Here is a 23,856-nt window from a genome sequence, read left to right as displayed (position 1 = left end):
ATGGAGAAGCTCTATACAGTCAGCAAAAACAAGACCAGGAGCTGACTGACTGTGGCTCAGATCATGAACTCCTTATTGCCAAATTCAGACTTAAATTGAAGAAAGTAGGGAAAACCACTAGACCATTCAGCTATGACCTAAATCAAATCCCTTATGATTATACAGTGGAAGTGAGAAATAGATTTAAGGGACTAGATCTGATAGAGTGCCTGACGAACTACGGACGGAGGTTCGTGACATTGTAGAGGAGACAGGGATCAAGACCATCCCCGTGGAAAAGAAATGCAAAAAAGCAAAATGGCTGTCTGGGGAGGCCTTACAAATAGCTGAGAAAAGAAGAGAAGCGAAAAGCAAAGGAAAAAAGGAAAGATATAAGCATCTGTATGCAGAGTTCGAAGAAATAGCAAGAAGAGATAAGAAAGCCTTCCTCAGCGATCAGTGCAAAGAAATAGAGGAAAACAACAGAATGGGAAAGACTAGAGATCTCTTCAAGCAAATTGGAGATACCAAGGGAACATTTCATGCAAAGATGGGCTCAATAAAGGACAGAAATGGCATGGACCTAACAGAAGCAGAAGATATTAAGAAGAGGTGGCAAGAATACACAGAAGAACTGTACCAAAAAGATCTTCATGACCAAGATAATCACGATGGTGTGATCACTCACCTAGAGCCAGATATCCTGGAATGTGAAGTCAAGTGGGCCTTAGAAAGCATCACTACAAAGTTAGTGGAGGTGATGGAATTCCAGTTGAGCTATTTCAAATCCTGAAAGGTGATGCTATGAAAATGTTGCACTCAATATGCCAGCAAATTTGGAAAACTCAGCAGTGGCCACAGGACTGGAAACAGTCAGTTTTCATTCCAATCCCAAAGAAAGGCAATGCCAAAGAATGCTCAAACTACTGCACAATTGCACTCATCTCACACGCTAGTAAAGTGATGCTCAAAATTCTTCAAGCCAGGCTTCAGCAGTACATGAACCGTGAACTTCCCGATGTTCAAGCTGGTTTTAGAAAAGGCAGAGGAACCAGAGATTAAATTGCCAACAACTCTGCTGGATCATGGAAAAAGCAAGAGAGTTCCAGAAAAACATCTATTTCTGCTTTATTGACCATGCCAAAACATTTGACTGTGTGGATCACAACAAACTGTGGAAAATTCTGAAAGAGATGGGAATACCAGACCACCTGACCTGCCTCTTGATAAATCTATATGCAGGTCAGGAAGCAACAGTTAGAACTGGACATGGAACAACAAACTGGTTCCAAATAGGAAAAGGAGTACGTCAAGGCTGTATATTGTCACCCTGTTTATTTAACTTATATGCAGAGTACATCATGAGAAATGCTGGGCTGGAAGAAGCACAAGCTGGAATCAAGATTGCTGGGAGAAATATCAATAACCTCAGATATGCAGATGACACCACCCTTATGGCAGAAAGTGAAGAGGAACTAAAAAGCCTCTTGATGAAAGTGAAAGTGGAGAGTGAAAAAGTTGGCTTAAAGCTCAATATTCAGAAAACGAAGATCATGTCATCTGGTCCTATCACTTCATGGGAAATACATGGGGAAACAGTGGAAACAGTGTCAGATTTTATTTTGGGGGGGCTCCAAAATCACTGCAGATGGTGACTGCAGCCATGAAATTAAAAGACGCTTACTCCTTGGAAGGAAAGTTATGACCAACCTAGATAGCATATTCAAAAGCAGAGACATTACTTTGCCAACAAAGGTTCGTCTAGTCAAGGCTATGGTTTTTCCAGTAGTCATGTGTGGATGTGAGAGTTGGACTGTGAAGAAGGCTGAGCACCGAAGAATTGATGCTTTTGAACTGTGGTGTTGGAGAAGACTCTTGAGACTCCCTTGGACTGCAAGGAGATCCAACGAGTCCATTCTGAAGGAGATCAGTCCTGGGTGTTCTTTGGAAGAAATGATGCTCAAGCTGAAACTCCAGTACTTTGGCCACCTCATGTGAAGAGCTGACTCAATGGAAAAGACTCTGATGCTGGGAGGGATTGGGGGCAGGAGGAGAAGGGGACGACAGAGAATGAAATGGTTGGATGGCATCAGCAACTAGATGGATGTGAGTGGCCTGGCGTGCTGCAATTCATGGGGTCACAAAAAGTCGGACACAACTGAGTGACTGAATTGAACTGATGTCAAATTTACAACAATGCTTATCCCTGAGTGATGTAAATGATTCCTATCCAAGAAATTAAAAGTCTAGGTATAAGAATCAATAAATGATAAAAGAAATGTATACTATTCCTAAAGATTTATCCACAATATGATGACAAGGAGATTCAATGATCTGATTTTTCAGAAAAGTCTAAATTTGAATTTTATCAAGAAGGAAGCTATAAAAAATTTTAGACAAAATTCCAGGTAAACTAACACATGCATAATTTGGGGTAAGTAACTTTGGCCACCTCATGCGAAGAGTTGACTCATTGGAAAAGACTGATGCTGGGAGGGATTGGGGGCAGGAGGAGAAGGGGACGACAGAGGATGAGATGGCTGGATGGCATCACTGACTCGATGGGCGTGAGTCTGAGTGAACTCCGGGAGTTGGTGATGGACAGGGAGGCCTGGCATGCTGCAATTCATGGGGTCGCAAAGAGTCTGACACGACTCAGCGATTGATCTGATCTGATCTGATCTGAAAAGGCTGTGCTTTTTTTTAAAATTTTAAATATAAAGCAATAAGCTATACTCTGGATCCAGCAATGATTAGTCAATGACTGTCCATAAATTATGAAAGTTTAGCTTAAACATTTAAATTAAATGTGCAGTCATAACTTGAGAATAGCACAGAGTAACACAGGATCTACAACTTTCAGAGAAGTCAGTGGATGGTGACTGCACCAATGAAATTAAAAGACACTTGCTCTTTGGAAGAAAAGCTATGACAAACCTAGACATAATGTTAAAAAGTAGAGACATCACTTTGCTGACAAAGATCCATATAGTCAAAGCTATGGTTTTTCCAGAGGTCATGTATGGATGTGAAAGCTGGACAGTAAAGAGGGTGAGCACTGAAGAATTGATGCTTTTGAACTGTGGTGCTGGAGAAGACTCTTGAGAGTCCCTTGGAGAGCAAGAAGATCAAACCAATCAGCCCAAAAGGAAATCAACCCTGAATATTCCTTAGAAGGACTGATACTGACACTCCAATACTTTGGCCACATGATGTGAAGAGCCAACTCATTGGAAAAGACCCTGATGCTGGGAAAGATTGAAGGCAGGAGGAGAAGGGGATGACAGGGGAGGAGGTGGTTGGATGGCATCATCGACTCAATGGATGTGAGTTTGAGTAGACTCTGAGAGATAGTGAAGGACAGGGAAGCCTGGCGTGCTGCAGTCACGGGGTCTCAAAGAGTCAGACATGACTTAGCAACTGAACAACAGCTATACAGTGTCCTAGAGATCACTGGAATGTAATCTAAATTCATTCACCAAATTCATTTTCATGTAACACTGCCTCAGAATCTATCCTAAATTCTGGTTCTACCTGCCAGGCTTAGATTTTCTCATGTGGATGTTTTTATTTTCACATATCTTGTTGATAATGGGAAAGGAGAGTCTTTATTTTGAAACAAAAGGAATAAGGTTTAAGTATACAAGACCCAAGGTGGGCACTTGATTTCATATACAACTTACAGATATGGCCATAGTTTTAGCTGTGCATTATTTGTTAACTTGCAGTCTTTTTCATCCATACACTGTCAATCAGTTAAGTTCAGCTGCTCAGTTGTATCAGATTCTGTGACCCCATGGACTGCAGCATGCCAGGCTTCTCTGTCCATCACCAACTCCCGGAGCTTACTCAAACTCATGTCCATCGAGTCGATGATGACATCCAACCATCTCAGCCTCTGTCATCCCCTTCTCCTCCCACTTTCAATCTTTCCAGCATCAGGGTCTTTTCCAGTCAGTCAGTTCTTTGCATCAGGTGGCCAAAGTATTGGAGCTTCAGCTTCAGCATCAGTCCTCCCAATGAATATTCAGGACTGATTTCCTTTAGGATGGACTGGTTTTATCTGCTTGCAGTTCAAGGGACTTTGGAGAGTCTTCTCCAACACCACAGTTCAAAAGCATCAATTCTTCAGTGCTCAGCTTTCTTTATAGTCCAGCTCTCACATCCATTCATGACTACTGGAAAAACCACAGCTTTGAATAGATGGACCTTTGTTGGTAAAGTAATGTGTCTGCTTTTTAATATGCTGTCTAGGTTGGTCATAGCTTTTTTCCCAAGGAGCAGGCATCTTTTAATTTAATGGCTGCAGTCACCATCTGCAGTGATTTTAGAGCCCCCAAAATTAAAGTCTCTCACTATTTCCATTGTTTCCCTATCTATTTGCCATGAAGTGATGGGACTGGATGCCATGATCTTAGTTTTTTGAATGTAGAGTTTTAAGCCAACTTTTCAATTCTCCTCTTTCACTTTCATCAAGAGGCTCTTTAGTTCCTCTTCACTTTCTGCCAAAAGGGTGGTGTCATCTACATATCTGAGGTTATTTATATTTCTCCTGGCAAGCTTGACTCCAGCTTGTGCTTCATCCAGCCTAGCATTTGGCATGATGTACTCTGCATACAAGTTAAATGAGCAGGGTGACAATATACAGCCTTGACGTATTCCTTTCCCAATTTGGAACCAGTCTGTTGTTCCATGTCCAGTTCTAACTGTTGCTTCTTGACCTGTATACAGATTTCTCAGGAGCCAGATAAGGTGGTCTTGTATTGCCATATCTTTAAGAATTCTCCACAGTTTGTTGTGATCCACAAAGTCAAAGGCTTGGCATAGTCAGTAAAGCAGAAATACATGTTTTTCTCAAATTCTCTTGCTTTTCTGATGGCCCAGCAGAGGTTGGCAATTTGATCTGTGGCTCCTCTGCCTTTTTAAAATCCAGCTTAAACATCTGGAAGTTCTTGGTTCACGTACTGTTGAAGCCTGGCATGGAGAACTTTGAGCATTACTTTGCTAGCATGTGAGATGAGTGCAGTTGTGCAGTAATTTGAACATTCTTTGGCATTGCCCTTCTTTGGGATTGGAATGAAAACTGACCTTTTCCAGTCCTGTGGCCACTGCTGTTTTCCAAATTTGCTGGCATATTGAGTGTAGCACTTTTACAGCATCATCTTTTAGGATTTGAATTAGCTCAACTGGAATCCCATCACCTCCACTAGCTTTGTTCCTAGTGATGCTTCCTAAGGCCCACTTGACTTTGCATTCCAGGATGTCTGGCTCAAGGTGAGTGATAACACCATCATGGTTATCCAGGCAATGAAGATCTTTTTTATATAGTTTTTCTGGCTTCCCTGGTGGCTCACATAGTAAAGCGTCTGCCTGCAATGTGGGAGACCCAGGTTCAATCCCTGGGCCAGGAAGATCCCCTGGAGAAGGAAATGGGAATCCACTCCAGTACTCTTGCCTGGAAAATTCCATGGACAGAGGAGCCTTGTAGGCCACAGTGCATGGGGTTGCAAAGAGACATGACTGAGCAACTTCACTTCACTTTACTTCTGTGTATTCTTGCCACCTCTTCTTAATATCTTCTGCTTCTGTTAGGTCCATACCTTTTCTGTCCTTTATTGTGCCCATCTTTGCATGAAATGTTCCGTTGGTATCTCCAATTTTCTTGAAGAGAGCTCTAGTCTTTCCCATTCTATGGTTTTCCTCTATTTCTTTGCATTGGTCATTGAGGAAGGCTTTCTTATCTCTCCTTGCTCTTCTTTGGAACTCTGCATTAAAATGGGTATATCTTTCCTTTTCTGCTTTGCCTTTCACTTCTCTTCTTTTCTCAGCTATCTGTAAGGACTCCTCAGACAACCATTTTGCCTTTTTGCATTTCTTTTTCTTGGGGATGGTGTTGATCACTGCCTCCTGTACAATGTCGTGAACCTCGGTCCATAGTTCTTCAGGCACTCTATCAGATCTAGTCCCTTGAATCTGCTTGCCACTTCCACTGTATAATCATAAGGGATTTGATTTAGATCAAAGCTGAATGGTCTAGTGGTTTTCCCTACTTTCTTCAATTTCAATCTGAATTTGGCAATAAGGAGTTCATGATCTGAGCCACAGTCAGCTCCCAGTCTTGTTTTTGCTGACTATATAGAGCTTCTCCATCTTTGGCTGCAAAAAATATAATCAATCTGATTTCAGTACTGACCATCTAGTGATGCCCATGTGTAGAGTCATCTCTTATGTTGTTGAAAGAGGGTGTTTACTATGATCAGTGCACTCTATTGGCAAAACTCCATTAGCCTGTGCCCTGCTTCATTTTGTACTTCAAGCCCAATTTTGCCTATTACTCCAGGTATCTCTTGACTTCCCACTCTTGCATTTCAGTCCCCTATATTGAAAAGGGCATCTTTTGGGGGTGTTAGTTCTAGAAGGTCTTGCAGGTCTTCTTAGAACTGTTAGGTAGGTAGAATAGGAAAAAGGAGTCCAAAATGGCGGTGGCTAAAAGACAAGGGAAAAGCCCACAAAAATAGAACAAAGGAAGGCCAAAGGAAGGTCCGAGGACCAGAGTGAGGACTTCAGGTAGAAGAAACAGTACTCCTGGCTAGCCCAATTTACATAGGGCAGGCCCAGGAGGAGGGAAAAACATAAAAAGAAGAGCCAAAGGGCTCTCTCTCTCCCGCATGCTGGCACACTCCTCCACTCTCCTCTTTGCGTCTTTGGGTTGGCATGCCCTCACGCTTCAAGGATGGATTCTCTTGCTATCTTCTAAATAAAATAGAGCTGTAACACTGATTTGTCTAAGAGCTATAACACGGTTTGTCCAAGACCTGAGAGCTTTGATGTGTCGAGGGCTTTAATGTCCATCATTCCAAATCTTTGTTGTGATGAGACAGAACCGAGGAGCATACACTCGCCTGACAGAACCATTTAACTTCAGCTTCTTCAGCATTACTGGTCGGGGCATAGACTTGGATTACCATGATATTGAATGGTTTGCCTTGAAAACGAACAGAGATCATTCTGTCGTTTTTGAGAATGCATCCCACTCTTTTGCTGACTATGATGGCTACTCCATTTCTTCTAAGGGATTCTTGCCCACAGTTGTAAATATAATGGTCATCTGAGTTAAATTCACCCATTCCAGTCCATTTTAGTTCACTGATTCCTAAAATGTTTGATGTTCACTCTTGCCATCTCCTATTTGACCACTTCCAATTTACCTTGGAAGAAGCACAAGCTGGAATCAAGATTGCTGGGAGAAATATCATTAACCTCAGATATGCAGATGACACCACCCTTATGGCAGAAAGTGAAGAGGAACTAAAAAACCTCTTGATGAAAGTGAAAGTGGATAGTGAAAAAGTTGGCTTTCAACATTCAGAAAACGACGATCATGGCATCCAGTCCCATCATTTCATGGGAAATAAATGGGGAAACAGTGGAAACAGTGTCAGATTTTATGTTTTGGGGCTCCAAAATCACTGCAGATGGTGACTGCAGCCATGAAATTAAAAGACGCTTACTCCTTGGAAGGAAAGTTATGACCAACCTAGATAGCATATTCAAAAGCAGAGACATTACTTTGCCAAGACAGGTTTGTCTAGTCAAAGCTATGGTTTTTCCTGTGGTCATGTATGGATGTGAGAGTTGGACGGTGAAGAAGGCTGAGCACCAAAGAATTGATGCTTTTGAACTGTGGTGTTGGAGAAGACTCTTGAGACTCCCTTGGACTGCAAGGAGATCCAACCAGTCCATTCTAAAGGAGATCAGCCCTGGGATTTCTTTGGAAGGAATGATGCTAAAGCTGAAACTCCAGTACTTTGGCCACCTCATGCGAAGAGTTGACTCATTGAAAAAGACTCTGATGCTGGGAGGGATTGGGGGCAGGAGGAGAAGGAGACGACAGAGGATGAGATGGCTGGATGGCATCACTGACTCAATGGACGTGAGTCTGAGTGAACTCCGGAGTTGGTGATGGACAGGGAGGCCTGGCATGCTGCAATTCATGGGGTCGCAAAGAGTCGGACACGACTGAGCGACTGAACTGAACTGAACTGAACTGAATTTACCTTGATTCATGGACCTAACATTCCAGTGCGTGCATGGGACTTTTTGTAGAAGGTCACCATTATCTTCATTACCTCCACCACAGTTTTAGCCTGAGGTCAAACAACAAGAAGGGAACATAGCCCCACCCATCAACAGAAAATGGGATTAAAGATTTACTGAGAATGGCCCCACCCATCAGAACATGACCCAGTTTCCCCCTCAGTCAGTCTCTCCCATCAGTTCAGTTCAGTCTTTTAGTCGTGTCCAGCTCTTTGCAACCCCATGGACTGTAGCATGCCAGGCTTCCCTGTCCATCACCAACTCCTGGAGCTTACTCAAACTCATGTCCATCAAGTTGGTGATGCAATCCAACTATCTCATCCTCTGTCATCCCCTTCAATCTTTCCCAGCATCAGGGTCTTTTCAATGAGTCGGTTTGTCACATCAGGTGGCCAAAGTATTGGAGTTTCAGCTTCAGCATCAGTCCTTCCGAAGATTATTCAGGACTGATTTCCTTTAGGATGAACTGGTTGGATCTCCTTGCAGCCCAAGGGACTCTCAAGAGTTTTATCCAACACCACAGTTCAAAAGCATCAATTCTTTGGTGCTCTCCCATCAGGAAGCTTCCATAAGCCAATTATCCTTATCCATTAGAAAGTAGGATAAAATGAATGAAAACCACAATCACAGAAAACTAATCAAACCAGTCACATGGACCACAGCCTTGTCTAACTCGATGAGCCATGCTGTGTAGGGCCACCCAAAATGGAGGGGTCATGGTGGAGAGTTCTGACAAACATGGTCCACTGGAGAAGGGAATGGCAAACCACTTCGGCATTCTTGCCTCGAGAAACCCATGAACAGTATGAAAAGGCAAAAAATAGGACACTGAAAGATGAACTTCCCCAGTCAGTAGGTGCCCAATATACTACTGGAGAACAATGGAGAAATAACTCCAGAAAGAATGAAGAGATGGGGCCAATGCAAAAATAACACCCAGTTGTGGATGTGACTGGTGATGGTAGTAAAGTCTGATGTTGTAAAGAACACTGTCAATAGACAACAGGAAATTTATAAGTCAAGGGTGTAGCTATCCACAAAGCAAACTCAGGAATTTGGGTGATCTTTGGATTACTTCAGAGATGGTAGAAGAGAAATATTCTTTCTTGAAATTTTTCAGACTGTTGGTGCAAGTGCTGAGTTCCTAGGAAACTTCTCTGGGAAAAAAATCTCTTTTCTTTCTCCGCAGATGTTAAGTCGGAGAAGGAAATGGCAATCCACTTCAGTATTCTTGCCTGGAAAATCCCATGGACAGAGGAGCCTGGTGGCTGCAGTCCATAGGCTCACACAGAGTCAGACATGACTGAAGTGAATAAGCAGCGGCAGAAAACGTTAGGAATGAATGTATTTCCACACCTAATGTGTCCTTCAGTGTAGAAGTACCTTCAGTGGAGCAAAAGTAATGATTCCTCCTCTGCCCCTGTACTCCATCCCACATATTTCAGAGCAGGACCCTTCTTTGTCCCTTGATTCACTTCTCCCCCTCATGTCCTGGGCATATTTGGGTCAATTCAGACTTCTTTCCTCTTCTAGGAATCTACCTGTCCAGAGAGTGTATGTTCTGACATGTTTTCAGAAATAAAGCAAACTCAGCAATAAAGGCTCCCTGTAGGGGGAGGGGGAGTAGGGAAAATGGACATGAAGTTGCCCAGGTAGTTGTGGCAAAGTAGTGAGTCTACCTAACCGTCTGTATTTGTCATTTTTACTGCCCATTAAGCTATGTCCTCCCAGAGAAGGCAATGGCACCCCACTCCAGTACTCTTGCCTGGAAAATCCCATGGACGGAGGAGCCTGGTAGGCTGCAGTCCATGAGGTCGCTAAGAGTCGGACACGACTGAGCGACTTCACTTTCACTTTTCACTTTCATGCATTGGAGAAGGAAATGGCAACCCACTCCAGTGTTCTTGCCTGGAGAATCCCGGGGACCGGGAAGCCTGGTGGGCTGCCATCTATGAGGTCACACAGAGTCAGACACGACTGAAGCAACTTAGCAGCAGCAGCAGCAAGCTATGTCCTCCAACCTAGCCTTTATCTATAGCAACTCCCTATTTCTCTCTCAGTTGGCTGAGAATTCAGCTAGGAGGAAGGGGGCATATAAATTGTTGATTACTAAAACTCAAGACCAACATGGAATCCTTCCCAAGGTTGTACAAAACTATATCTGCTCGACCACATCAGCTAACTGATATAATATGAGGGTTTTAGATACAAGTAGGATTCTCTGACTAGCATTATTCAGAAATATTTCCAATTATCTACTATTTTGCCTCTGAAGATATATCTTTAAATGTAATTAGTAAGTAGAAATAAGTTGTTAGCTTTCAACTGATATTTTAATAATCGAAGTTAACCTTAAACAGTAATTTAAAGAACTGGCCTACTACACAAAGTGAAGTCAGAAAGAGAAAGATAAATGTCGTATTCTAACGCATCTATATGGAATCTAGAAAAATGGTACTGAAGAATTTACTTACAGGGCAGCAATGGAGAAACAGACATAGAGAATAGACTTATGGACCTGGGGAGAGGGGAGGAAAGGGTGAGATGAATGGAAAGAATAACATGGAAACTTATATTACCAAATGTAAAATAGATAGCCAACAGGAATTTGCTGTATGGCTCAGGAAATTCAAACAGGGGCTCTTTATCAACCTGGAGGGGTGGGATGGGGAGGGAGATGGGAGGGAGGTTCAAGAGGGAGGGGATATATGTATACCTATGGCTGAGTTGTGTTGAGGTTTGACAGAAAACAACAAAATTCTGTAAAGCAATTATCCTTCAGTTAAAAACAAATTAACTTTAAAAAAACTGATGTAGTAGGATTCAGAATATGTGAAGTCTTGAAAGTTAACCTGAGGCCTTTATTCCAGAGGGAAGTAAGAAAACTGTCAAGAGTTTGGGTAAACTACTCCACAGTACTGCTGCCTCAGCATCATTTTGTTTGGTCAAATGGCCTAGAGGGACCTTAAACTGACACAGCCCTTCATGCAAGCACACACCCTAGACAACAACCCACAAAGTCACAAAGTCCCTGATATGGCTCCCCCTACAGCCCTTATAGTCAATAGTCTCCCTTTCTCCCAGGGCTTTCTCCTTGTGTGTTCCTTAGACAAGCGCCCCCCCACCCCCACCATGGAACGGCCTTAGCCCAGGGAACCCCAAAACACTCCACTATGGACCCTAATGAAAGCATGTTCCCCAGATTCTATTGCTTTATCTGTCTTCGGGGCTTCCCTGATGGCTCAGACGGTAAAGCGTCTGTCCACAATGCGGGAGACCCAGGTTCGATCCCTGGGTCAGGAAGATCCTCTGGAGAAGGGAATGGCAACCCACTCCAGTACTCTTGCCTGGAAAATCCCATGGATGGAGGAGCCTGGTGGGCTACAGTCCATGGGGTCGCAAAGAGTTGGATGTGACTGAACGACTTCACTTTCACTTTGTCCGTCTGCATTCTGCTTTGACTTCCCCATGCAGCCCCACAAGACATGCTGTGTGTTTCCTTCAGAACCCATAAGTGATATACTCCTTTCTTCCAATTTCTCTACTGGTCTGTTTTACCATGACTCACTATCCAGCACTCTGCACTCTCCTTAACAAATATGAATTTAACAAAGTCATGACAGAATCACTAAAAAAAATTTAATGGAGAAACAACATAGTGAAAATAAAGAGAAATACTAATTTGATTTTTTTAAGGTGATTAGAAGTAGCAAGAGAATCAAGTACAATTAAATGGGAAGTTTGAAGTGGTGAGAGATTCAACAAACTGCCTTCTTTTCTTGCATCACTGACTTTATTTAAAGCAAAAACTGGGACTTCCCTGGTGGTACAGTGGGTAAGAATCCACCTGCCTACGCAGGGAACATGGGTTTGATACCTGCTCCAGGAAGATTCCACATGCCTCGGAGTAAGTCTAAGAGCTGCAACTACTGAAGCCCGCACATCTAGATCCAATGCTTTGTAACAAAAGAAGTCACCACAGTGAGAAGCCTGCACATCTCAACTAGAAAAAGTCTGTGCAGCAATGAAAACTCAGTGCAACCAAAAATAAACAAAAAGCAAAAACCTATGACTAGTTTATACTTGGTCACCTACTATTCTCTCCTCAATCCACATTACAATTTTTGCATCTGAAACAATTCTTGTTAAGTCAATAGGCATGTTTTCATTTCTCATCTTACCTAAACAACCATTAACAACCAAAATAACCGACCGCTCCTTCTATACTAGTTTGCTAAAACTGTCAGCAAGGTGATCAAATCAGTCAATCCTAAAGGAAATCAATCCCTGAATATTCATTGGAAGGACTGATGCTAAAGCTGAAGCTCCCATACTTTGGCCACCTGATGTGAAGAGCTGACTCACTGAAAAGACCCTGAGGCTGGGAGAGGCTGAGGGAAGGAGGAGAAGGGGGAGGCAGAGGATGAGATGGTTGGATGGCATGGCTGACTCAATGGACACGAACTTGAGCAAACTCTGGGAGATAGTGAAGGACGAGGAATCCTGGTGTGCTGCAGTCCATGGGGTTGCAAAGAGTTGGACACGACTTAGCAACTGAAAACAACAAAACTGTCATAAGAAAGTACTACAGACTGGGTGGGTTAAACAGAGCGGATAAAGTTATTAAATAAATTAACAAATGAGGAAGAGTATACAAATCTCCTGTATAGAAGTTCACATAATTGATGTAGATATTCCATTCATCTTCTCCCGTAAGAACTCCAAAACTGCAGTTTACTGCTGAACAACCATCAATGGGAGAATGTTGGATCCCAACAAAAAAAGATACCCTATGTCCAAGGACAAAGAAGAAGCCCTAACAAGATGGTAGGAGGGGCAAAATCCCGTCTAGAATAAAACCCTATAACCCATTCTGGACCATTTTATTTCACTGATTTCTAAAATGTCAAAGTTCACTCTTGCCATCTCCTGTTTGACCACTTCCAATGTACCCTGATTCATGGACCTAACATTCCAGGTTCCTATGCAGTATTGTTCTTTACAGCATCGGACTTTACTTCCATCACCAGTCACATCCACAACTGGATACTGTTTTCACTTTGGCTCCATCTCCTCATTCTTTCTGGAGTTATTTCTCCACTGTTCTCCAGTAGCATATTGGGCACCTAGTGATCGGGGGAGTTCACCTTTCAGTGTCAAATCTTTTTGCCTTTTCATACTGTTCATGGAGTTCTCAAGGCAAGAATACTGAAGTGGTTTGCCATTCTCTTCTCCAGTGGACCACGTTTTATCAGAACTCTCCACCATGATCTATCCAGTGAATGAATACATTCAAGGGATTAAATCTGATAGAGTGCCTGAAGAACTATGGATGGAGGTTCATGACATTGTACGGGAGGCAGTGATCAAGACCATCCCCAAGAAAGAAAAATGCAAAATGGCAAAATGGTTGTCTGAGGAGGCTTTACAAATAGATGAGTAAAGAAGAGAAGCTAAAGGCAAAGGAGAAAAGGAAAGATATACCCATTTGAATGCAGATTTCCAAAGAAGAGCAAGGAGAGATAAGAAAACTCCTCCTCAGTGAACAATGCAAAGAAATAGAGGAAAACAACAGAATGGGAAAGACTTGAGATCTCTTGAAGAAAATCAGAGATACCAAGGGAAAATTTCATGCAAAGATGGGCACAATAAAGGACAGAAACAGTATGGACCTAACAGAAGCAGAATATATTAAGAAGAGGTGGCAAGAATACACAGAACTATACAAAATGGATCTTAATGACCCAGACAACCATGATGGTGTGATCACTCACCTAGAGCCAGACATCCTGGAATGCGAAGTCAGGTGGGCCTTAGGAAGCATCACTACAAACACAGCTAGTGGAGGTGATGGGATTCCAGTTGAGCTATTTCAAATTCTAAAAGATGATGCTGTGAAAGTGCTTCACTCAGTATGCCAGCAAATTTGGAAAACTCAGCAGTGGCCGCAGCACCGGAAAAGGTCAGTTTTCATTCCAATCCCAAAGTAGGGCAATGCCAAAGAATGCTCAAACTACTGCACAACTGCACTCATCTCACACGCTAGCAAAGTAATGCTCAAAGTTCTCCAAGCCAGGCTTCAACAGTACGTGAACCAAGAACTTCCAGATGTTCAAGCTGGATTTAAAAAAGGCAGAGGAGCAACAGATCAAATTGCCAACATCTGCTGAATCATCAAAAAAGCAAGAGAATTTGAGAAAAACATCTACTTCTGCTTTACTGACTATGCCAAGCCTTTGGCTGTGTGGATCACAATAAACTGCGGAAAATTCTTAAAGAGATGGGAATACCAGGCCACCTTATCTGTCTCCTCAGAAATCTGTATGCAGTTCAAGAAGCAACAGTTAGAATGGGACATAGAACAACAGACTGGTTCCAAATTGGGAAAGGAATATGTCAAGGTTTTATATTGTCACCCTGCTCCTTTAACTTACATTCAGAGTACATCACGCCAAATGCCAGGCTGGATGAAGTGCCAGCTGGAATCAAGATTGCCAGGAGAAATATAAATAACCTCAGATACATAGATGACACCACCCTTTCGGCAGAAAGTGAGGAGGAACTAAAGAGCTTCTTGATCAAAGTGAAAGAGGAGAGTGAAAAAGCTGGCTTAAAACTCAACATTCAAAAAACTAAGGTCATGGCATCCAGGCCTATCACTTCATGGCAAACAGATGGGTAAACAATGGAAACCGTGACAGACTTTTTTTTTCTTGGGCTCCAAAATCACTGCATATAGTGACTGCAGCCATGAAATTAAAAGACACCTGCTCCTTGCAAGAAAAGCTATGACCAACCTAGACAGCATATTAAAAAGCAGAGAGATTACTTTGCCAACAAAGGTCCATCTAGTCAAAGCTATGGTTTTTCCAGTAGTCATGTATGGATGTGACGGCTGGACCATAAAAAAAAAGCTGAGTGCTGAAGAATTGATGCTTTTGAATTGTGGCGTTGGCGAAGACTCTTGAGAGTCCCTTGGACTGCAAGGAGATCAAACCAGTCAATCCTAAACGAAATTAGTCCTGATTGTTCATTGGTAAAACTGATGCTGAAGCTCTAATACTTTGGCCACCTGATGCAAAGAACTCACTCACTGGAAAATATTCTGATGTTGGGAAACACTGAAGACAAAAGGAGAAGGGGACAACAGGGGATGAGATGGTTGATGGCATCACTGACTGGATGGACATGAATTTAAGCAAGCTCTGGGAGTTGGTGAAGGACAGGGAAGCCTGGCATGCTGCAGTCCATGGGGTCACAAAGAGTCGGACAGGGCTGAGTGAATGAAGTGAACTGATTCTGTTCTCAAGGAGGTGGAGCATATCTTCCCTCTCCTTAAATGCAGTCTGTGCACAATGAACTCCTTACAGAGTATAGCATGGAAAGGGATAAGAAAGACAACTCTAAGGTGGAGGCCCTGACAAACAGTACCTCAGTCAGGTATTCCATGCCAGCATCAGTGATAAATCATATTAATGGTATGTACCTTTGATATGATGTGATGAGATGTTCACCTGTCTGGTCATTCTCCCAAAATCCATAACCATAATCTAATCATGAGGGAAAATAAGAGGCAAACTGCAACTGAGGGACAATGTACAAAAGTCTTGACAACTGACTGGTATGCAAAACTGTCAAAAGCATCAAAAACAATATAAGCCTGAGAAATTGTTACAAACAAAAGGCTCCGCAAAGACGTACAACAATTAAATGCAATTATGGTATCTTGAATGGGATCCTGATACAGAAAAGGGGCAACAGATAAAAATGAAGGAAATCAAAATAAGTATGGAATTTAGCTGATGAAAATAAAATTCAAGAACTACACCAAATGTACGAATGATTCCTTAACATATCCTTGTTCTTGCTAAACTTCTTCGAGCAGGATGAATTAGAAAGAGGATAGGCTTTGCCATTAACCAGACCAAATCTGATCTTCACCCCTTGATAGCTGTTGGATCCTGAACAAGTTACTTTTAACTTCACTATTTCCTCATTTTAAAAAGGTTCTATATCTGCTCCATAAGATTATTGTTAGGATAAAATGAGATAACTGTACATAACCTAGCACAGTAATTGGCACATAGTAGGGTGTTCATTGGAGGGACTGATGTTGAAGCTGAAACTCCAATACTTTGGCCACCTGATGCGGAGAGCTGACTCATTTGAAAAGACCCTGATGCTGGGAAAGATTGAGGGCAGGAGGAGAAGGGGATGACAGAGATGAGATGGTTGGATGGCATCACCGACACAATGGACGTGGGTTTGGGTGGACTCTGGGAGTTGGTGATGGACAGGGAGGCCTGGCGTGCTGCAATTCAGGGGTTGCAAAGAGTCGGACATGACTGAGCGACTGAACTGAACTGAGGAGCTCAATAAACGCTAAAATCCAATCTGTTCGCAAAGTTGCAATGAGACCTAGTAGTCAAAAAGGGCAGTTCTTGTATGTCATGTAGAAAGTTGAATGTTTACTTTAAATCTCATGTTGCAGATTAATACTTTGCCATATGACACTTAAGCGGTAGATATCACTTGTCAGAAATTAAAATATTTTGAATGCAATATGCATGCCCTGGATGAGGAATAAAGCCTTTCTCAGCTGTTAGAACTTTTCATAAATCTTCACCTTGTATTAATTTGGTCTTTGCTTATTTGGGATCTAATTATATCTTGCCTATTTGAAAAGTTCTTTCTGAATATCCTTTATCTTATTAAAAAAGAGAGCAGGTAAAAGTGAACGACCATTTAATTCACTATAATGGTTGGTTAGAAAAGTCATAGACAATGCATTTTGGTCATGAACTGTGCCTTAATAAAAAGTGAGTTTTCAGACTTCCTGGTGGTCCAGTAGTTAAGAATCCACTGTGCAATGCAGGGCATTCCCCTTGGCTGGGGAAACAAGATCCCACATGATGCAGAGCAGCTAAGCCCGAGTGCTGCAACTACTGAGTCTCTATGCCATAACTAGAGAGTCTGTGAGCCACAGCAAAAAATCCCACATGATGGAACTAAGACCCAACCTGATGCAGAAAAATAAAATTTTTTTTAAGATTGTCCTTTTTAAAGTGAGTTTTCTTTCTAATTGCAAAAAAAGGAAATTCAGTAACAGCAACCAAAAGCATTCCAGGCCTATATACCATACTGAAGTACAAAAGTATAAGCCAAAAGTAAAAGTGTCTTCATCTTTTATTTAGATACCAACAACAGAATTGATATGAACCTGAAAATATGTGATAATCATAATATTTTTTTATAAAAGAACTGTTAGTAGCAAAAAGACATCAACATGTGAATAGCAAAGCAGTGCACTTTCCAAAGTAATTTCCTGTTACATATTGACTGTGGGAAAAAACTCGTTTCACTAGAGTAGTCCTCTCATATTAAGAGTTAAGAGCACCCTCTAGTGGCAGGTTAAGGATTTTACAGAATGGCCTTGCAGAAACCAAAATGCCTTTTAAGTTCTTTTCACTCTGAGCAAAAAGTACATTTCATCAAAGGAAACTGGGGAAGTTCAGGGGCAAATTTGCTAATTAACTTTATCAAATAATTTCATGCACACTTTTACTGTTCTTAATAGTTATGTTAGGTAGAAAGTTAAATAGTTGGTAAAGAATCCACCTGCAAGTCAAGGTACCCTGGTTTGATTTCTAGGTCAGGAAGATCCCCTGGAGAAGGGATAGGCTACCCACTCCAGTATTCTTGGGCTTCCCTGTGGCTCAGCTAGTAAAGAATCCGCCTGCAATGCAGGATACCTGGTTCCATCCCTGGATTGGGCAGATCTCCTGGAGAAGGGAAAGGCTACCCCACTCCAGTATTCTGGCCTAGAGAATTTCATGGATTGTATAATCCATGGGGTCGCAAAGAGCTGGACACAACTGAGCGACTTTCACTTCACTAGAATGAGCACCTAGGGGTGGCCTAGCCAAAAAGTATGCAAGCTGATCTCTAAACCCCATCCCAGACACAAGAGGGAAATCTCACAGATATGCAACAAAATAACCACAGAGACTTTTACAACTCCTGCACATATTCCCTAGGCACATAGTGGATACAAACTAACCAGAGGGGCTTCCTCAAGTAACCCTAGACAGCTAGGAGTCCATTGCTGCTGCTGCTGCTGCTAAGTCGCTTCAGTCATGTCCGACTCTGTGCGACCCCATAGATGGCAGCCCACCAGGCTCCCCCATCCCTGGGATTCTCCAGGCAAGAGTACTGGAGTGGGGTGCCATTGTCTTCTCCAGGAGTCCATTAAGGGTTTATAAATACTCTATACATTTATACATCAGATTATAACAGACTGAAATATGGAAAGATATCTGCAATAGAGCCTGTTAGATAACTTGCAACTGTCAGCCTTGAGCATATGCCCATTTGCATTCCCTTTCTCGATCTGTGGTGGGTACAAGCCCTACTTTGCACAGGGCACAACCAAAAGGAGGAAAGGGGAAACATAAAAAAGGGAAAGCCAAGCAGCCTTATTACAATGACTCCTCTGGAGTCAGTCTACTCCTGTGTTTTGGGAGTGAATGTTTAACAAAATATCTATCTGCTTGATCTGTAACTGAGCTATAACTGGTCATTTGCTTTAAACCCTTCAGTCTGCTGTTCCAGATTTTTGTTGTGAAAGCAACTGAGAGAGAGATAAACTGACCTGACAATTACGTTTTGTGTTATTTTTCAATACATGTAGTTTTGATAATCACATTCAAGCAGTTTCCTGGTGGGGGGTGGGGGGGTGGGGGTGGGGGGTCCAGTGGTTAGGATCCTCTGTACTCCCACTGCTGCAGCACTGGTTTCAATCTCTAGTCTGAGAACTAAGATCCTGCAAGCAGTCTGGTGTGGCCAAAAATAAAATAAATAAAAACCACAAGACCTTCTAGAACTAACACTCAAAAAAGATGTTCATCATAGGGGACTGAAATGCAAAAGTAGGAAGTCAAGAGATAACCTGGAGTAACAGGCAAATTTGGCCTTGAAGTACAAAATTAAGCAGGGCACAGGCTAACAGAGTTCTGCCAAGAGAATGCACTGGTCAGAGCAAACACCCTGTTCCAACAACACAAGAGAAGACTCTACACATGGACATCACCAGATGGTCAACATTGAAATCAGACTGATTGTATTCTTTGCAGCCAAAGATGGAGAAGCTCTATATAGTCAGCAAAACCAAGACTGGGAGCTGACTGTGGCTCAGATCATGAACTCCTTATTGCCAAATTCAGACTGAAATTGAAGAAAGTAGGGAAAACCATCAGACCATTCATGTATGACCCAAATCAAATCCTTATGATTTCAGTGGAAGTGACAAACAGATTCAAGGGATTAGATCTGATAGACAGAGTGCCTAAAGAACTATGGAAAGAGGCTCATGACATTGTACAGGAGGCAGTGATCAAGACCATCCCAAGAAAAAAATGCAAAAAGGCAAAATGGTTGTCTGAGGAGGCCTTACAAATAGCTGAGAAAAGGAGAGAAGGAAAAGGCAAAAGAGAAAAGGAAAGATATACCCATTTGAATGCAGAGTTCCAAAGAAGAGCAAGGAGAGATAAGAAAGCCTTCCTCAGTGATCAAGGCAAAGAAATGGGGGAAAACAATAGAATGGGAAAGACTAGAGATCTCTTCAAGAAAATTGGAGATACCAAGGGAACATTTCATGCAAAGATGGGCTCGATAAAGGACAGAAATGGTTTGGACCTAGCAGAAGCAGAAGATATTAAGAAGATGTGGCAAGAATACACAGAAGAACTATATTAAAAAGATCTTCATGACCCAGATAACCACAATGGTGTTATCAGTCACCTAGAGCCACATATCCTGGAATGTGAAGTCAGGTGGGCCTTAGGAAGCATCACTATGAACAAAGCTTGTGGAGGTAATGGGATTCCAGTTGAGCTATTTCAAATCCTAAAAGATGATGCTGGAAAGTGCTGCACTCAATATGCCAGCAAATTTGGAAAATTCAGCAGTGGCCACAGGACTGGAAAAAGTCAGTTTTCATTCCAGTCCCAAAGAAGGTCAATGCCAAAGAATGTTCAAATTACTATGCAATTGTACTCATCTCACACACTAGCAAAATAATGCTCAAAATTCTCCAAGCCAGGTGTCAACAGTATGCGAACCATGAAATTCTAGATGCTTAAGCTGGATTTAGGAAAGGCAGAGGAACCAGAGAGCAAACTGCCAACATCTGTTGGATCATCGAAAAAGCCAGAGAATTCCAGAAAAACATCTATTTCTAATTTATTGATTACACCAAAGCCTTTGACTATGTAGATCACAACAAACTGTGGAAAATTCTTAAAGATATGGGAATACCAGACCACCTTACCTGCCTCCTGAGAAAGCTGTATGCAGGTCGCGAACCAACAGTTAGAACCGGACATGGAACAACGGACCAGTTCCAAATTGGGAAAGAAATATGTCAAGGCTGTATATTATTACTCTGCTTACTTAATTTATATGCAGAATACATCGTGCAAAATGCTGGGCTTCATGAAATACAAGCTGGAATCAAGACTACTGGGAGAAATACCAATAACCTCAGATACACAGATGACACCACCTTATGGCAGAAAGTGAAGAGGAACTGAAGAGCCTTTTGATGAACGTGAAAGAGGAGACTGAAAAAGCTGACTTAAAACTCAACATCCAAAAAACTAAGATCATGGCATCCGGTGCCATCACTTCATGGCAAATAAATGGGGAAACAATGGAAACAGAGACAGACTTTATTTTCTTGGGCTCTAAAATCACTGCAGATGGTAACTGTAGCCATGAAATTAAAAGATGCTTGTTCCTTGGAAGAAAAGCTATGACCAACCCAGACAGCACACTGAAAAGCAGAGACATTACTTTGCTGACAAATGTCCATCTAGTCAAGGCTATGGTTTCTCCAGTGGTCACGTATGGATGTGAGAGTTGGACTATAAAGAAAGCTGAGTGCCAAAGAATTGATGCATTTGAACTGTGGTGTTGGAGAAGACTCTTGAGGGTCCCTTGGACTGCAAGATCTAACCAGTCAATCCTAAAGGAAATCAGTCCTGAATATTTACTGAAAGGACTGATGCTGAGGCTGAAGCTCCAATACTTTGGCCACCTGATGCAAAGAACGGACTCATTGGAAAAGACCCTGATGCTGGGGAAGATTGAAGGCAGGAGGAGAAGAGCAAGACAGAGGATGAGATGATTGGATGGCATCACCGACTCGATGGATATGAGTTTGAGCAAGCTATGGGAGTTGGTGATGGACAGACAGGGAAGCCTGGCATGCTGCAGACCATGGAGTAAAAAAGTTGGACACAACTGAGCGACCAAACTGAACCTCAATTCTTTGAAGATAGAGACAGGCTATTAACTGAATGGGCCATTTATTGTCAGAATCATGGGGGGGTGTGTGTGTGTGTGTGTGTGTGTGCGCGCGCACGCGCACGTGCAGTATTCAACTTCAAGGAATGAAAACGCTGATAAAACCTCACTGAAGAGAGACACGGAGAAGGCAATGGCACCTCACTCCAGTACTCTTGCCTGGAAAATCCCATGGACGGAGGAGCCTGGTAGGCTGCAGTCCATGAGGTCGCTAAGAGTTGGACATGACTTCACTTTCACTTTCATGCATTGGAGAAGGAAATGGCAACCCACTCCAGTGTTCTTGCCTGGAGAATCCCAGAGACAGAGGAGCCTGGTAGGAGGCCGTCTATGGGGTCGCACAGAGTCAGACACGACTGAAGCGACTTAGCAGCAGCAAAAGATAGACATGTTTGATGAAGTCCAACCTAAGTCCAATTTTTACTTATCCTTTTCATCTCCCTAAGTCAAAGGTCATCAGAAGCAGAAATACTCAGGAGAACAGAAATGTCTTATCCATCTGAGAAACAATGAACCTTTCCTGATCTCATTTCATCTTTTCAAAGGGGGGCCTTTTCTAATATATCAAATAAATGCCTTCTGGTTTTATACTCTTGCCCTTCTCCTTCCTCTGAACTCTTCTATACTCATCCAAATCCTTGATTTCTCATTACTTATTAAATTAAAATTAGTAAATAAATGTTCTTCCTCATCAGTTATTTCTACAAAGGCACCGATGTCACTTTTGGATAAACCTCAACAGTGGTGCTGGGATGTGAGGTTTGCCTATAACGACGGCTCAGCTGCTTTGGTGCAAACAACGTTCAATAACACACACGGGAACAACTAGAAAGTTTCGGGAATGTTCAGGGGTAGACATCTGTCAGGTTTCCACAAAGGACAGTGCCGGGGAACCGGGAAAGTCGCCGAGAACTGTGACACCAGCTGCAGATGGAAGTCTTCCTCCCTGCAGTCTGACAGTGGGTCTCCTCCCTTGACTGTAATCAGGCCCCCATCGCTAGAGAACGTGTGGGACGCGGAGCCCGCAAACCTCACCCGCCGGCCTGATGTGTGCATACCCTTCCGGTTCTCTGGAGCCTGGATCACCGTCTGCTCTACTCCGGCGACCGAGGCCTGAGCCGCGCCCGACGCCCGCACACGCAGCCCGGGCCCCGCCTCACGCGCCACCGCCCCCCAGCCCCAGGCTGGCTCGGGGCTCCGGCCCAGGCCTCCCGCAGGCCGAGGCGCCGCTCCACCTGGGAGCGAGGAGCCAGGGGTGCGCGCGGAGAGGCCCGAGGCCGAGCGCGAAGCTGCAGGTCCAAGGAGGGGAGGGAGGAAGGCTCAAGGAAGGCAGAGCGAACTCAAGCCTGAGCGGGACCTACCTAGCTGAGCCCCGGGCGCCGGAATCCCCGCCCCGCCCGCGGGCGCGCGCCGCCGTCCCGGGGCGGGGCTTCTGCCCTCGGGGGCCCGGGGCTTCCCGGGAAGGGCCGGCCGCCAGACCCGGGTTGCCCCACACCTGCACTCAGTCATGTCTCCAGGGAGAAGCTGCCAATTGTTCCTTCCCTTGAGAAGGAAGCGTGGAAACAAAATCTGTAAAACCTTGACAGGCCCCTGACTCCCATGAGTTCCTCCTGAAATGACTTCCAGGGAGAGTGAGTCATAAAACAATATTACCTTCTTTCATATAATTAATATAATCATTTAATTTTTAGAGTTTCTCTGTTTGTCTTTCACGGATGCTTTCAAATAAATCAATCTAGAATATATTTTATTATATTTTATTTATTAAAAATTCCTACCTCCTCGTGAGAGTGCTGCGATGATGAATTAATATTTGCTAAGTGCTTAGAAGGTGAAAACTACATAAAACTTGATGGAGTTACTCTATTATTATTGATAGAGGAAAACTAACTTGATGGGATTGGTAACCCGTACCATCTGCTTTATTAACTGAAATTACACTGTAAAAAGGCTTTGCCTATTGAGGCAAAGTGGTCAAGTGCAGAAGTAACGATCCAAGTGATTCAAATTCCCCACAAAACGGAATCCTGCTTTGAAAGAAAAGTTGAGTCTCCTGACTGATTAGGTTTTGTTTTACTCTATTATTACTGGTGCATTTAAATTAATTAGGTATATAAATGTAATCAGCTGGACGACTTCTCAATTTCTCCTTCCTGTGATTTAAAATGAATTATTTGATGGCCAGGTCTTGCATTAACGAAATGAGAATTAAATAGTGCTCTCCTTTCACTGCAGCCCCCTATTTTACTTTAAATTCAAGTATTGTGATAGAAATTTAAATAAAATTCCAAAGAATGTCAAGTATTTTTGTATATGCCACCATTAGTTGCACAACATTTCTGATTAATAGAGAGGGATAAGGTTAAAAATGTCTGATTTTTCTGGTAACCAGAACAAAAACAGGCATTATGTCTA

The 23,856-nt window shown here is 42.8% G+C and overlaps 1 long non-coding RNA gene across 12 annotated transcripts in view; it reads right to left on the bottom strand.

Moving 5' to 3' along the window:
- LOC109560248 (uncharacterized) overlaps positions 1–22,907 on the bottom strand; it is a 125,202-nt gene extending 102,295 nt beyond the window's left edge. For 10 of the 12 annotated variants that reach the window (XR_011567076.1, XR_011567071.1, XR_011567077.1 and 7 more), the window contains exon 1: positions 22,500–22,791. This is a non-coding gene — a long non-coding RNA (uncharacterized lncRNA). The other 2 variants (XR_011567072.1, XR_011567073.1) reach the window with 2 other exon arrangements.
- Between the last annotated feature and the right edge of the window lie 949 nt (positions 22,908–23,856).

The sequence above is a fragment of the Bos indicus genome, chromosome 6 (genome assembly GCF_029378745.1).
Source record: "Bos indicus isolate NIAB-ARS_2022 breed Sahiwal x Tharparkar chromosome 6, NIAB-ARS_B.indTharparkar_mat_pri_1.0, whole genome shotgun sequence".
Lineage (NCBI taxonomy): Eukaryota > Metazoa > Chordata > Mammalia > Artiodactyla > Bovidae > Bos > Bos indicus.
The sequence above is the reverse complement of the archived record's forward strand: the minus strand, read 5'-3'. Positions and strand labels throughout refer to the sequence as shown.